Raw genomic sequence first — 15,154 nt, forward strand, 5'->3', positions numbered from 1 at the left:
ATTACAAAATTGTCATATCATGTTATTGAGTTTTATTATATGGTGGATTATATATTAATTAATCACTGTAGTAGGGGGTTTCTGTGGACCAGCCTTTTAGAGGGGCACGGTAAACCCCATTATATTCTTACCTTGAACGGAGAGGCGCGTAGGGTATCTCCTGGGGTAAAGCTTAGGGTTCACTTCACGCCAAACCACCACGTGAAGGGGAACTCAGCCAACGCCAAGGAACGGCTATGTTTTCAAAACAAAAATATGATTTATGTGAAATGTGAATTTTAATAGCCTTGGCGGTCTCGGTATGATGCCTCGGTCAAGGTGTCCCCGAGAATAGATTTATGGCACAAGCCTAGATTTTTGTGAGATTCATAAGCCTTTTTACGTATTTTGAATGAGATGTGTTCTAATTGTATAACCCAGTTTATGATGATTTACTTTATTGTCTCCATGTACTCAACTCTAGATGTTTATGATGATGTCTGTTTACTCATTGAGATTTTATAATCTCACCACACTCCTTTCCACCCATTTCAGGTTCAGTATAGACTGTAGATAGCTGATCTCATCGAGGACTATAGTGGGATCTGCATTTTCCAAATCGTAGGTTCACAGTCCTCTTTACTTTTGTTTATTCGGGGGCACTCTTGTTATTGTAAATTAAATTAAATATTTTGGCTTACTGTATTTAAGTATGTATAAATTTATTTAACTTTTACGCTATAAAAATTATTCACGTATAACTCTATAAATATTGTTTCATAAGAAAATAGAATATTTTACTTAATATTTCTTTTATTTTCTTATTATATTCAAATAACCATAATTTCGTTTTAAATGAAGATTTTAGACTTTTAAACTCATTTTGAATATGAATTATGTGTTTTGTACTTGTATATTACGTTTTAGCCAGTTTCAAAATTTTTGAGAAAAAATGACCAAAATACCCTTGTGAGACGAAAAATTTATATTTTATTTGTTTAAAGTTGGAAACAACTTAAAATCTTTTAGAACACGATATTTGACAATGGTTGCTCACAAGGGAACAGAGAAACTGATAGTAAAGCCTTTCGGGGTTTCGGGTTGACATCCCGGGCAATAAGTGTCTACCAGGACACCGCGGTGGTTGTCACGGGCTCGAGGGGAGTACCGGGTCGTGACATTCCGATTTCGAACTAACGTGCTAATCAGTGTTAACACAGTCCAATAAATCCATCTATATTATTAAGAATCAAATCCAAGTCCATTCACTATGATTTTCTCATTATTGTTTAAGTCGTTTACTAAAGGAACTATACTTTTAGATAGCCGTTTTCGATATCCGATACCATAAATCATCAATTACAGGCTAAATAACATGAAATACAACAAAATACATCATCAACATGTCACCTATAACATTCGGGCAAAAAGGGTTGTTGAAGGGCATGTGATTTTCTTGCTTGTTTTTCATACCAAACATTATCAAACAACTAAAAACACTAAGATATCATGAAATCTAGCAAAATCCATCATCAAAACCTCTCTCCCTATGTTCGGCCAGCAAGTATTCCCTCATGGAAACTTGTGTTTCAACCATAGAAAATGAAAAAGAAAGCATGGGAAAGGTAGATTTTAAGCTAAAATTGAAAAATCTTACCTTTGATTGCTTTGTTCTTTGAAATTCAACAAATTTCTCTTGAATTTTCCTCTCTAGGGTTTGTTTCTATTCTTTTTTCTTTGTTCTTTGCTTTGGCCGGCCATGAAGAGTGAAATGGGAGAGTTTATGTTGAGTTTATAAAGGAAATTATAAAAAATACTAAAGCTTGACATGTGTCACCATGTGATTGGTCCATGGTTAAAACTTAACAATTAAGCATTTTCTCACCACCACATGTAATCTCTTAATTATCCAAAGCATAAAATAATAATAGGTGAAATTCATGGGCTTGACAAGTGTTATGGTGGTGTAAAATTCCCAAAAATTTCAATTACGTCCTCGTGGACACATAAAATGACTATTTTGTCCTTATGTTCGAAAAAATATCGAAATTAAATTTTTTCATTTCTCAAATTCAAATCATGCTCCAATTAGTCAAACTTGGTAAAAAAAAATTCGTCCAACATTCCAATTTTGCCCTTAAGTGGCAAAATGACCATTTTGCCCCTACGTTATGAAAATTCCTAATTTGACTCCAAATTAATCCTTAAACTCCGAATCACCATATTAAGACATTCTAAGGTTCAATAACTCTCAAATATATCCTAAAATCTCTATTCAAAATAGTTCAAGGTTTTAATCGAATTAATTGTACCACTAGGTACAATACCGACTTTTAACGATTCTCTGAGGCATCCCAGTATATAGATATGCTATCAAGTACATGAATGACATGACAAGTATATAATAGAGCAGGGCTTGACATGCTGGTGGTGTTGCGCTAGCTCTGGGCAAGTTTAGAAATCAAAGCTTCCCAAATATCGTTGTTCAAAGATGATTTGACCTAACTATGGTATTCCGATGATATTTTCACCAGTGAAACCCAACAATGTTTATATCCGCGCATCCACTGATCTAAACATAGAGTTCATTCCCCTTAGAGACAGGCTCTACTTAACAACAACTGTTAAGGCCACCCTAAGCAAGGGTTTTAGGCCCCCAATTTGGGGAGGCCCCAATTTTAGGGAAGATTTATAATTTTATAATAATTATAATATAATTAATTATATTAACAATATATAAAAATTAAAAAAATATAAAAGTAAAAAATAATTAATAAAATTATTTGTCTTTTCACTTTTTTAATTATGTGCCTAATAAATCTTAATTTTCTATTACTTCCTCATTTCTAAAATGCTATTAATTCTCAATTATATTCTCTTATTTCTAATAAATTAACAGTCATATGTATTTAATCATCTCCAATAGCTATTTTTTTCACACTTATTTCTCTTATTTCCAATTAACACATTTAATAATTTTCAACAGCTATTTTTTTCCTATATATAAAACCAATTATTTTTTTTCAATGTGTAATATCTACTTTTAAAATCTTCCTTTGTCAAACCCTATTCTATAAAATAATTACAACGTCATTTACATGCTTAATAGAATATTTGCATATTTAGGAAGTTCGAGGAATCGTTAAAAGACAATATTGCCCCTAATGGTACCATTAATTCGATTAAGCCTCGAACTAGTTCAAATAGGAATTTTAAGGTAAAATTAAGAGTTTCACAGTCCATGAATGATTTAAAATGGTGATTTAGAGTTCGAAGATCAATTTGGAGTCAAATCAAAATTTTCACTATCTAGGGGTAAAATGGTCATTTGCCACCTGGAGACAAAATGGGAATTTTTAGAAAATATTTTTTGGTCCCATTTGACTTATTGGAGTATGATTTGAGGTTTAGAAGTGAAAATTTTTAATTCAAGTATAATTTGGAGTATAGGGGTGAAATGGTAATTTTACCACCCAAGGGGGCAAAACGGTAATTTTGCACCCCCAGAACATTTTTCCAGCACAAGGTCTTCACCCATCATCATTTTTGACCCTTGAATAATGTGTGGTGGAGATTTAAAGCTTAAAAGATAAGAATTTAAAAAAATGGACCAATCATGGAATGTCATGTGGCAAGTTTAAATTATTATATTATTTAACTATGAAAATCAGCCCACACCACCATTTTCTCTTCATTATGGCCGGCCATAGCAAGAAAACAAAGGGGAAAGGAAGAACAAACCATAGGTGGAAAGAAATTCAAGAGAAAAGTGTGGATTTTCAAGAAAATCAAGTGGAAAAAGGTAAAATTTCTTGATTTTAGTTTATGAACTATTTTCCCTATGCATTTTTCCTTAATTTCCATGGTTGAAAAGCATGTTTTCATGATGAATTCATGGCTGGTCAAAATGGGTATGGAGAGAGAAAGATGTTGGATTGAATTGATTTTAAGATATGTTAGTGTTTTTAGTTAGTTTAGCATATTTAGAAGCAAAACAACAAGCAAGGAATCCATTTTCCCCATGAATCTTCATGGCCGAATCTTCTTTGATGTGTGTGGGTGATGGATTGTTATTATTTCAAGAGAAATGGCTTAGAAAATGATGAATAATGGTAAGAAAATTAAGTAGGAAAAATCACGGTGTTAATGCACTGTAATGGACAAATTTTTCCATGAAGAAATGGGAGGGTTTTGATGCTAAAATTGGTGTTATTTGAATAATGTTTGGTGAATTGAGGTACTAGAAATGAAATTGAGCAATTTGGAGCCAAATCGGACACAATTGTCATTTAATCGGGTAATAGGCCGAATTAGGTCAACACCGCATTTAAGCGGTAGTCGGATAAGTTGCATATCATATCATGCATATATACTGAGCCTGAATTGATTTTATAATGGTCAAGCATTAATGTGGTGAATTATGTATTGTACATTGTGGATAGGTTATGAGTAAATTACACTGGTAAAAGTACAGAGATTGTGCTTGAAGACTGGGATTAGGAGTACATCAACTCTTAGAACTGTGAGTAAACTTATTATTGTCTTAATTATCTAGAGTAGTTTTATACAATTGTGTGATTTTATAGAAAATGGGTTTAAATGGTAAATTCCTTCGTTTTAGGAGAAATTGTGATTTTATAAATTTTTTGGAAATCAAATAATGATTTTGAAAATAGAGTAATTGGAGACTGCCTGCTTGTGTTATAAATTGTGTTTTAAATTATATGGCTTTTAGCAATATGTGAGCATAAATGGCAAAGTCAGTGTTTGTATCAAAATTATATATACTATGTATTCAGCCTTGAGAGGCTAGATTGAAATAAATTGTCATGTCATGCAGAAAAAGATTTTATAAATCAGGTGGTAGATAAAATAATCCATAGTCACTACAGTGGTGGGGGTTTTCGTGGACTGCCTATGAGAGGGGCACGGTAACTCAGTTATATATTTACCTCCGCGGGGAGATGTTGGATGAAGTATCTCTTGAGGTAAAGATTTGAGTGCACTTCACGTGGACCACCGCGTGAGAGTGAGACTCAACCAACGCCAAGGAACGGCTATGTGTCAGATGTGAAAACATGTTTATGGGTATGAGACATTTAACAGCCTTGGCGGTCTCAATGGGATACCTTGACGAAGATACCTGCGAAAACGATTTTGGCAGGAGCCAAGTTTTGTTAGATATATAAGCCATGTTGATTAATTGAGTAAACTGAATATTCATGTTATGAAACATATATTAGAAAATGATATTTTAATTCGTCTCCATTTACTCGCCTTTAGATAGTTTAGATGGTGTCTATTTACTCACTAGGATTTTATAATCTCACCACCCTTCTTTCCTCACATTTCAGGCTCAAGGAATTTCATAGTTAGCTGACTTTGACAAGGACCTTCATTTGGACTTGAATCGGTAAAAGCGTAGGTTTTCAGCTTCTGATGCATTTTGGTTAGTTGAGGGCCCACGTGTCACTGTAAAAGTAATTTTATACTTCAGTTATCTTATTTAAAGTATGTATGAACATATTTAGCTTTTACACCATGTTTTTGACGGGTTTTAGTATTTTAAAAAAAAGACGAAAATGCCCCTATGAGCCAAAAAATAATATTTTATTATTTTGATTTAGAAATGACTTATGATTTCTTAAAATACGAGATTTAATAACTGTCCCTCACTGGGGAGATGCGGAAGCTGATGCTAAGCTTTGTAGGGTTTCGATCAGCATTCGGGGTAATGAGTGCCTATTGGGACGTCGCGACGGTTGTCATGGGCTTGATGAGAGTTTCGGGTCGTGACATCCTTTTTCATTTGCTCTTTCTTCCTTTAACTTCAATTTTTCTCCAAAGAATACACAAGAAGTCTATTCTTTTATTATCTTCATAAAGTTGTGAGCCTCATTTGCGGTTTGCAATAAGCATTCAACAATTGGTACTATTGTTCTAATCTTTAGAGATTTTTTTACTTTAATTTAGAGTTTATATTATATTGTTATATTATTTTTATTTTATGTGATAGTTGATTTATTTGAATTAGAAATTTTGATTGTTGATTTTATAGTAGCCATTTAAAAAATATAAGATAATTATAATAGTTAAATATTTTTGTACCTCATGTCAAATCAAAAATATGTTTCTAGTTATTCAAAGCTTAAAAAAAAAAAAGAAGAATTGAAAGCTTAATACAATCTCAAAAAGGAGCTCTTGATAAATTTTTTACAAGGAATAAAAATAATGAATCGAAAATTATTAATAAATGTCCCTTAAACGACATTATTAATAAAAATAAGCCTCATTTGAATATTTCGCTTTAGGCCTTTGAACTTATTGAACTGCCCCTAACAGTTGTGTGGAAGCTTAACAACTATGACCAATCAACAAGAAAATGGTGTTGAGGAGTAATATTTGCATGGTAGCAGCATGTGGATGTCATGTTGATAACTTATTTTCCTTGGCTTAGTTTAGTTTTTTTTTTTTTTTTCAAGCTGGAAAAAATGTAAGGCCCAGTTATCCTGTCAAATTTTATAAGTTACGAAATAAAAAGTACAAAGGAGGGGGACATGATCCGAGCCTCCAAGTTACATGAGCATAAGAGAGTTTCCAAGACGGACCTAGAGTAAAAATTTAAAATCGAAAATGCTAAATTTCTTTATTCTTCTCTAGATTAGCGCACTAGTAATACCTCTCTCGTTCCCAACTAGCTGCAAAGTTCACCGAGATGGCATCTTCATCCGAGTCCTCATCATTTTTCCCCATGTCCACGGCTTTGTTTGAGGCGAAACTTAATATTTTATCAATTGAAACTTCAATGTCTGAATGTCTCCTATGCCGTATCTTAGGATGGACCTCGATTTCTGTGAATTTTGTTTCGGAGAAAGAGGGAAACGAAGGAACATCACTTAGTTCTTTATTGTGCATGCACTTACCCGAGGTGGACTGTCACGACCCGAAACTCCCCATCGAGCCCGTGACAACCGCCACGAGGCCTCGACAGACATTCTTCACCCCGAATGCCTATCGAAACCTCGTAAGACTTAGCATCAACTTTCGCATCTCCCCGGTGAGCAACAATTATAAAATCTCGCATTTAAAAAAATCATAAGTCATTTTCAAATAAGAACAATAAAATATTATTTTCTGGCTCATAGGGGCATTTTCGTAATTTTTCGTCAAAAATCTCAAAACTTGCTAAAAGTGTAATAGGTAAGCAGAAAATATATATTTAATGATTTAAAAACAAAATAAGTATCTAAAACTTTCATTTGAAAGCAAATTGTTAACAACTAGTACTATTCAAAAATAATTAATAAAATATTCTATTTTCTCATAAAATAAATTTTTATAGAAATATTCGTAAATAATTTTTCGCACATGAAAGTAAAGTAAAAATTGTATGAATAGAAATACAGATAACCAAAATATAAGTTTTGATCTGCAATGACACGTGGGCTCCAATTGACCAAGAGGATGTAAGACTGTGAACTCTTACTTTCTATAATGCAGTTTCGAGCTTAGTTCTCGTCCTACTCGACTATCTACAAACTGTCCTGAGCCTGAAAAATGTATAGGAAGAAGGGGTGAGATTTTATAATCCCAGTGAGTAAACAGATACCATCTAAAGTATCTAAAGCCGAGTAAATGGAGACAATTAAAACAAGTCATCATACTGTAATTTCATTACCATTCAACTCATTTCAACCAAATAAAATCAATCCATAAAAATCGAGTAATCAACTTGGCTTATGAATTTCTTAAAACTTTGGCTCGTGCCAAAACTCATACTCGGTGATACCTTGCGCAGGGCATCTAACCGAGTCCGCCAAGGCTGTTAAAATTTTGTATACACTTAAAATATATTTTTGTTTGAGAAAAATACAGCCGTTCCTTGGCGTTGGCTGAGTTCCCCTTCACGTGGTGGTTTGGCGTGAAGTGAACCCTAAGCTATACCCCAGGAGATACCCTACGCGCCTCTCCGTTCGAGGTAATAATATAATGGAGTTTACCGTGCCCCTCTAATAGGCTGGTCCACGGAACCCCCTCTGCAGTAAATAATTAATATATACTCCACCAATTCAATAAAATTCATTCTAGTATGGCATGGCAATTTATCGTAATCTAGCCTCTCAAGGCTGAATACACAATATAAATAATTATAACACCAAAATCAGTTTAGCCATTCATGCTCATTTATTATCATAAGCCATTCAATTTAAAACCATAATTTACAACACAAGCAGGCAGTCTCCAATTACTCTATTTTCAAAACCAGTATTCGATTTTTCAGAAAATTTATAAAATCATTTTATAAAATCACAATTTCTCCTAAAACATAGCAATTTACCATTTAAACCCATTTTCCATAAAATCACACAATTGTATAAACCTACTCTAGATAATTAAGACGATAATAAGTTTACTCACAATGTCTAGAATGCAGACTTTCGAAGCACTCTGTCTACTGGTCCTCGGATGCAATTTCCTTGCCTTTATTGGAGGACTCACCACCTTGACACAGTACAAAATCGAGAATTTCACTAAGTTGGTACTAAATCAAAATTAAACTAATTTGGACTACCAATGCATGATATGGAATGCAAAAATGCACTGGTAACTATCTAAACCCGGTATTGACCTAATTCGTCTTATCACCCGATTAAATTCCTAACGGGTTCGTTTAAACTTCAATTTAATTCTTTTCAGTTTCTATACCCCAATTGCACCCAAATTAACTTAATGTCCCTCAGTGTGATGCAAATTATCAGTCCCAACAGCAAATTACGAAAATACCCCTAGTGGGTAAAAATTCGTATTTTTGCTCCGAAAATTTCCATTATTTTTCTAGGCTCATAATTCATTATTCCTTAACCAATTCTCCTAGAATAAAATCAAACTCATCCTCACTCACTACATGGTAAATTCAGCCATTAATGGTTGGAGGAGAAAATAAATTATTTTCTTGTTGTTTTGTTTCTAAATATGCTAAACTAACTAAAAACACTAACATAAATTAAAATCAAATAAATCCAACAACTTTCTCTCTCCTAACCCATTTTTTCAGAATTGAATTCATCATGAAAACATGTAATTTAATCATAGAAAATAAAGCGAAATGCTTGGGAATAAGAAAACTCAAGCTTAATAGAAAAAATCTCACCTTTTTCACTTAATTTCCTTGAAAATTCACACTTTTTCTTTGATTTTCTCTCTCTAGGGTTTTGTTTTCTCCTTTCTCTCTCTTGTTTCTTGCTTGGCCGAATGTTGAAGAAGAAGAATGGGTGGGCTGATTTTTTTTATGCCTTTTTATTGTTTAATGAAATAATATTATTTTATTCATATTTTAAATATTTTATTAATTCATTTTTTTTTCTAGCCATCCACTTGTCCTATTTTTTTCACCATGCATTCCCTTTGACTTATCCAAGTCTTAAGTGAAATTTCCAGATTTTTCCAAAGTTTTGGTGGAGCAAATTTTTCAAAATTACACTTTTACCCCCGAACTTTTCAAAAATTACATTTTTACCCAAAAAATTGAAAATTTTCCATAATGCATAATTTTCACTCCTCATACTCATTTCACACTCCAAATAATTAAATTTGATCAAAATCCTTTCAAAAAATTAAATTTTCGATTCCGAATGGTAAAATTACCATTTTACCCTTTTACTCCAAATTATACCGAAATTAAAATTTTTCACTTCTAAACCTCAAATCTTACTCCAATAAGTCAAATGGGGCCAAAAATCTTTTCTAAAAATTTCCATTTTGTCCCTAGGTGGCAAATGACCATTTTGCCCTTGGATAGCGAAAAATTCCGGTTTGACTCCAAATTGATCTTCGAACTCCGAATCACCATATTAACCCATTCTGGGACTTTAAAATTCTTAATTTCATTGTAAATTCTCTATTTGATCTAGTTCGAGGTTTAAATCAACTTTATTGTACCTCTAGGTACAATACCGACTTTTGTAAATTTTTCAAGACTCTCTTAGCATGTAAACATGCTATCCACCACATGTATGTCATCACAAATATTTCTGTAGAGTCGGGCTTGTCATCTTCTCCCCCACTTGGATCAACCATATGATCCTCCTTCTTGATTGACTTCGACATCTGGCTAAATATTAATATTTTAATATTATTTTATTAATAAAATATTATTTTATTCTAAAAATTTTATCTTGTCTCCTTGGTACCAAAAATACCTTATTATGCCTCACTTGACTTCCAAATCGCCTTTTATCTCACAAATTCTCCTCCGATAAAATTATTATTATTTTATTATTATTTTCTCACTTGCGAAACATTTTATCCTAAACTACTCCTTTCGTCTTTTATCACTTCTAAACATTTTAATTGACCTCAATTTACATTTGATCAATTTTATTTATCACCATATCAAAGTATGGGGTATTTCACGGACTCTTGGGTGGGGGGAATGTCTGCTTGGCTTAGTTTAGTTTATTTCGTTGTATTGTCTAATGTTAATGTGATCTTTGAGCTGTCCTTTGACGTGTTAGTTTGCATGTAAATTAACACTTACACTTATCAAACAAGTTTACAGGTGTTTCTTATGTACACAAGGTGTATAAGCCTTGGTTTTGTATTAATGAAATGGGTTTTGATCATTATCTCTCTTCATGTACTCTATTCTTTCTCTCTTTCATTACATTAACAAATGGTGGGTGATAGTCGGTGGGGTTGCAGGTGATGCTGGTCCTCATACTTTGCCCAATTGATTTAAGATTGAGAAGAACAAAGTTCTCGGTTACAAATTTACTTTCTGCACTTCAGTCTGTGATTCACGCACGACTATATGTAGAGATCTTGGAAGATATGAGGATAATGGACAAATACGTCTATCTCTGGATGACCAAGGATGGCCATTTGTATTTAAAAAAGCAACAAGGGCAATAAAACGAGTTGTTGGGAAGCAATAGCTATAAGTTTATTATGAATTCATTCAAAGTAGTTGTTCTTGCTGTTAGTTTAAAATAAATAAAAGTTAAGTGTGTGCATTCTAGAAAGCTGGTTGTAACGCATAGTTGGATGTTTTTGTTAAGGTTGCCTTTGTTTGAGATTGGATATGTCCTCATTGCATCTATCTTCACAATCTCTTTCCAACCTTATGAATAAATAGTTTGCTTCTTGGCTGTGCAATATATTTGATAAGCTGACTTATGCATTTTTCTACCATTATGTATTAATTGCAGTCATGAGCTTGCATATTTCAATCCCTCAGGCATTGTTGTCCTTTTAGCTTGTGAGGTACGGAAAGGGAGAAAAAAAAGACGAAAGAGAAAAGAGAAAAGAAAAAAAAAAGAATAAAACATGGGGAGGTTAATTTATGTTTATGATAAAATTTATTAAGTCAGTATTAATATTAAAGTTAATAATAATACTCTCTTTCTCTCGTAAATACTGTCTTTATTTAACTTTGGATAGTAAAACTTTTTTAACTTTGATTTCATTTTATTTCAAATTAAAATATAAAACAAAAAGTTACTAAAAACTATCATTGAAGAGGTTTTTAAGTATATTTTTATAAATATGTAGTTTAATAAATATGTTATTATGTTTCAATTATACTAGCATTCTTGGTTACATGCTTTGTACATAAATATTTACTTCTACATATTTTTTAAAATATAATTTTGAAGTATAATAAGTAATTTTTTCATTTTTTAAATTTATAAATATTTTATTATTAATCCTCTTTATAATTCTAACTATTTTTAACCAAGAGAAATTAATTTTGGATAAATTCGCCTTTGATGAAACTGACACATATATTTAGGTCCGTACCTCAACTTGGCCTCTATGTTTGGATCAAGTTCTTAACCTTTGTAACCAGGGGCAGACCTAGAAATTTTCTTGACTGGTGTCGTAATTAAAATAATAATTAAAAATAAATATGTTAAAATTTATAAAGAAAAAGTTTTGATATTAAATTAAAGAAAATGTAAATTCAATACATTCATTTAATACTTCAAAGTAAAAATATCTAAAAAAAATTATAATTATTTGCGATAATTTTTCATATTTTGAAAACGTTGTATGATAGTATTAGCAGAAATACTATTAAATACATTTTTTTCAATATATGTCACCAAGTAATTATTCATCTACTCATCACTCATTCCATTGCATAGCCTGTACTTTATAATTATGAATCCAAACTATCAAATTAATCAAAAAATATTTAGACATGAAATATTTAAAAACTTAGCTTGGATTAAAAATTACTTACAATTGAAGCTTAGTTGAGTTGTTTTGAGATAGTGAAAAACACAACCAAGAATCGAGAAGAGAAAAATCACTATAAGTCTTAAGAGTAAGATTTAGAGTTTTGAAGAGAGAGAGTAGTTTAGGTTTTGACTTTTTTAATAAAATTTTAAATTATAGAAGAAAATTTTTTTATTTCTATATAGAACTTAAATATTAATTTGTAAATTTTTTTGATAATATTTAAATATTATTAATATATAATTTTTTAATAAAATCTACCTTTTGTCCCCACTTCTTACAAAATTATAAAAAAATTAGTCGGTTCATAATATTATTTTAAAAATTTTTCATAATTCTTATCTTTTTCCATTTATAAAATAAAATTTTATGAGTAAATGATAATATATTATATATTATATAATAAAAAGATAAATATAAACCCTTCATAAATATAATAATCACGTTATTCTAAAAACCGACAGTGTATTGAATGACGATCAGGAAAAAGGATAAAGAAAATTTGATTCAACATTATTGATGTGATAGTTTGGAGCATGTCGTGAACACATGTATCATGAGTTTGACGACTTTAGTAAGTAGACAAATATTTTAGTGATATACGTGTTGCCGCATCGATATGGATAAAGATTGAAGTTAAAGTAAAAAAGATAAAAATAGATTTATCTTTAGATGATTAAAAAAATATATATTTAATATATATGTAATTCCTTTAGATGATAAATACATGATTTTAATTTTATATAGACTAATTAATTAAGTTATAATTTGTGTTACATTTTAAGTATTCATACATTTTAATTTAATTATTATATAGTTGTTGACCTTTTTTTATTTTGTAAATTTTTTTTCAAAACTAAAAAATAAACAACAAATAACAAGTAATGAAAATATTAATCAAACAAAATCCTTTTACAGCATTTAATGAAAAATATTTTTTTCTTTTTTTTACATCTTAAAAGTTTATACTAAATTAGAACAAAAATTATTAAATAAATTATAATTTCTCGTGAATTTAACTTTTTAATTATATAATGTATAAATCAATTACAATAATAAATCATTTTACTTTGTTGATCATTCATGTCCGCTGTCTATTCTCACATAATTAATAAATTAGAACAAAATTAATACCGACATTGTTTTTTGTCCATACGTTGTTCTTATCTTGCATCTTAATTGTTGTGCATTTATTGAGGAACTCAAAACAAACTTGACAAGACGTTGTATGTACCTGCCAGAAAATAATTCTTCTCGTGCATTTACGGATAAGAAGACAAAAAAGTAAATAATATCACAAATGGACAATAGCTAGCCATGCGCTGAATGTATGGAGGCCTGGCATGGGTCATTCGCCCTACTTCGATTCTATCACATTGTTTTTGTGGTAAAAATAAATTTTAATTTAAAATTTCAACAACATTTTAACTTAGATGTAAATTAAAAGGAATTTATGTGCGAAAATTATATGAAGAAAGCAAAACATAAATTAATCACTTGAAACTAAGATATTTTTTAAAATAAAATGCAAGTGTTATGTTCTACTTTTATCATTATACCTTAAATGAATGTGTCTTCTTTAATATCTTCATATTCATCTTAGTCCTCCCAACTTAAAACACTGTAAGTATGCTCTCCCATTATCACAAATTCAAGTTTCAACAACCGCAAGCTCACTTATAAATTTTATTGTAACATTTGCACGAATTTGCTCTAGGTTTATAACTTATTCATAGAATTAGATGTAATATAGAGTAATTTTTTTTTGTATTGATAATAAAAGTGATTTTATACTAAGATGGGCTTATATTAGAAAATAAGATATTGAAATAACTCTATTTTGGGAATAAAAATTTTAAAATGCCTTGGTCCAGGAAAAACCTCTTTGGCCAAACTATGAACTTAAAAAGTTCTTAAACTTTCTTTCTATTTTTATCATTTTTCCTTCCTTGCCCTTCTCCTTTAAGAAAGATACTAGGTGTCACCTGTGTGGCGCCCATACCTAGTGTTACACGAGAAAAATGCCATGTCGTATTTGCAAACTCCTGATGTACCGATGGAAAGCAACAAGTGAGACAGTCTTTTTATCTCATTTAAATTTTATCACGTCGAATAATTTTTTGTCTGATATTTTCAAACTGGGTCGATTATAGAGTAATAATAAATAAGGTTGGTAAGGTTTTTGATTTATTTACCAAGCTTTATTTTGTCTTTTTAATTATTTTATATTCAGAAATAAAAAAATTGATATATAATAGCAAGGCGTCTCAAATAAAGAAGTCACGTCGCTGTTCAGAGCTAGAAGCACTGATACTAAGGCATCTGTTTCTCCTTTAATGGTACTAGCACGTGGTCACAAACTCTTTTAACATTTTCTGACTTACGATTTTCGTCCGTATGTCTATCATTGCCATCGATTTTGGTCTTCATCTCATAACCATGCAATTGACTAAATAACTTAGAAAAAAAGGAAAAAAGGTAGCCCAACCTTGGTTTTTTCTGTCTTATTTTTTCTGTTCATTTAATTCATTTTTATAAAATATAAAGGGCTGACATTGGTAACAGTAACTGGAGCAGGTCATGATCTTCCACTCCATCGTCCCTGTCTAGCTTTATCGTTTTCAGATTATCTCAACAAGCCAATGCCAAGTTAAAACTCCTCTTTAGCACTACTATTCCTTTCCCAAGATGAATAAGCCCAAAAAAAAAATTATAGAATTCTTTAGATATAGGCCCACGAAAGAAGTCGCAAAAAGAGACACATTCTTCTCGTGTGCCCCTCCATTCTTGGCTACTCTGTTCCAAGAATAACGTAGAATAATGTAGATTTGGAGTTATAATGAGAATACAAACTTTATCAAAATTTAAATTAAATTTAAATTTAAATTTAAATTTTAAATGAAAATCTTGTTCGATTTAAATTCAAGAACTAATG

The 15,154-nt window shown here is 31.0% G+C and overlaps 1 protein-coding gene and 1 long non-coding RNA gene across 2 annotated transcripts in view; one reads left to right on the forward strand and one right to left on the reverse strand.

Moving 5' to 3' along the window:
* Positions 1-5,400, forward strand: part of LOC18604289 (LIM domain-containing protein WLIM2b-like) — a 77,562-nt gene extending 72,162 nt beyond the window's left edge. Inside the window, exon 8 of the transcript XR_016025552.1 lies at positions 5,334-5,400. The gene's annotated coding sequence lies outside the window, so the exon portion shown is untranslated. The remainder of the gene's footprint in view (positions 1-5,333) is intronic.
* Positions 5,401-7,307: 1,907 nt separating this feature from the next.
* Positions 7,308-9,255, reverse strand: LOC148763503 (uncharacterized). Its single transcript, XR_016025554.1, has 3 exons — positions 9,131-9,255; positions 8,398-8,481; positions 7,308-7,529 (listed from the first exon to the last, which is right to left on the reverse strand). It is a non-coding gene; the product is annotated as an uncharacterized LOC148763503 (long non-coding RNA).
* Between the last annotated feature and the right edge of the window lie 5,899 nt (positions 9,256-15,154).

The sequence above is a fragment of the Theobroma cacao genome, chromosome 3, assembly GCF_053813885.1.
Source record: "Theobroma cacao isolate CCN51 chromosome 3, ASM5381388v1, whole genome shotgun sequence".
Lineage (NCBI taxonomy): Eukaryota > Viridiplantae > Streptophyta > Magnoliopsida > Malvales > Malvaceae > Theobroma > Theobroma cacao.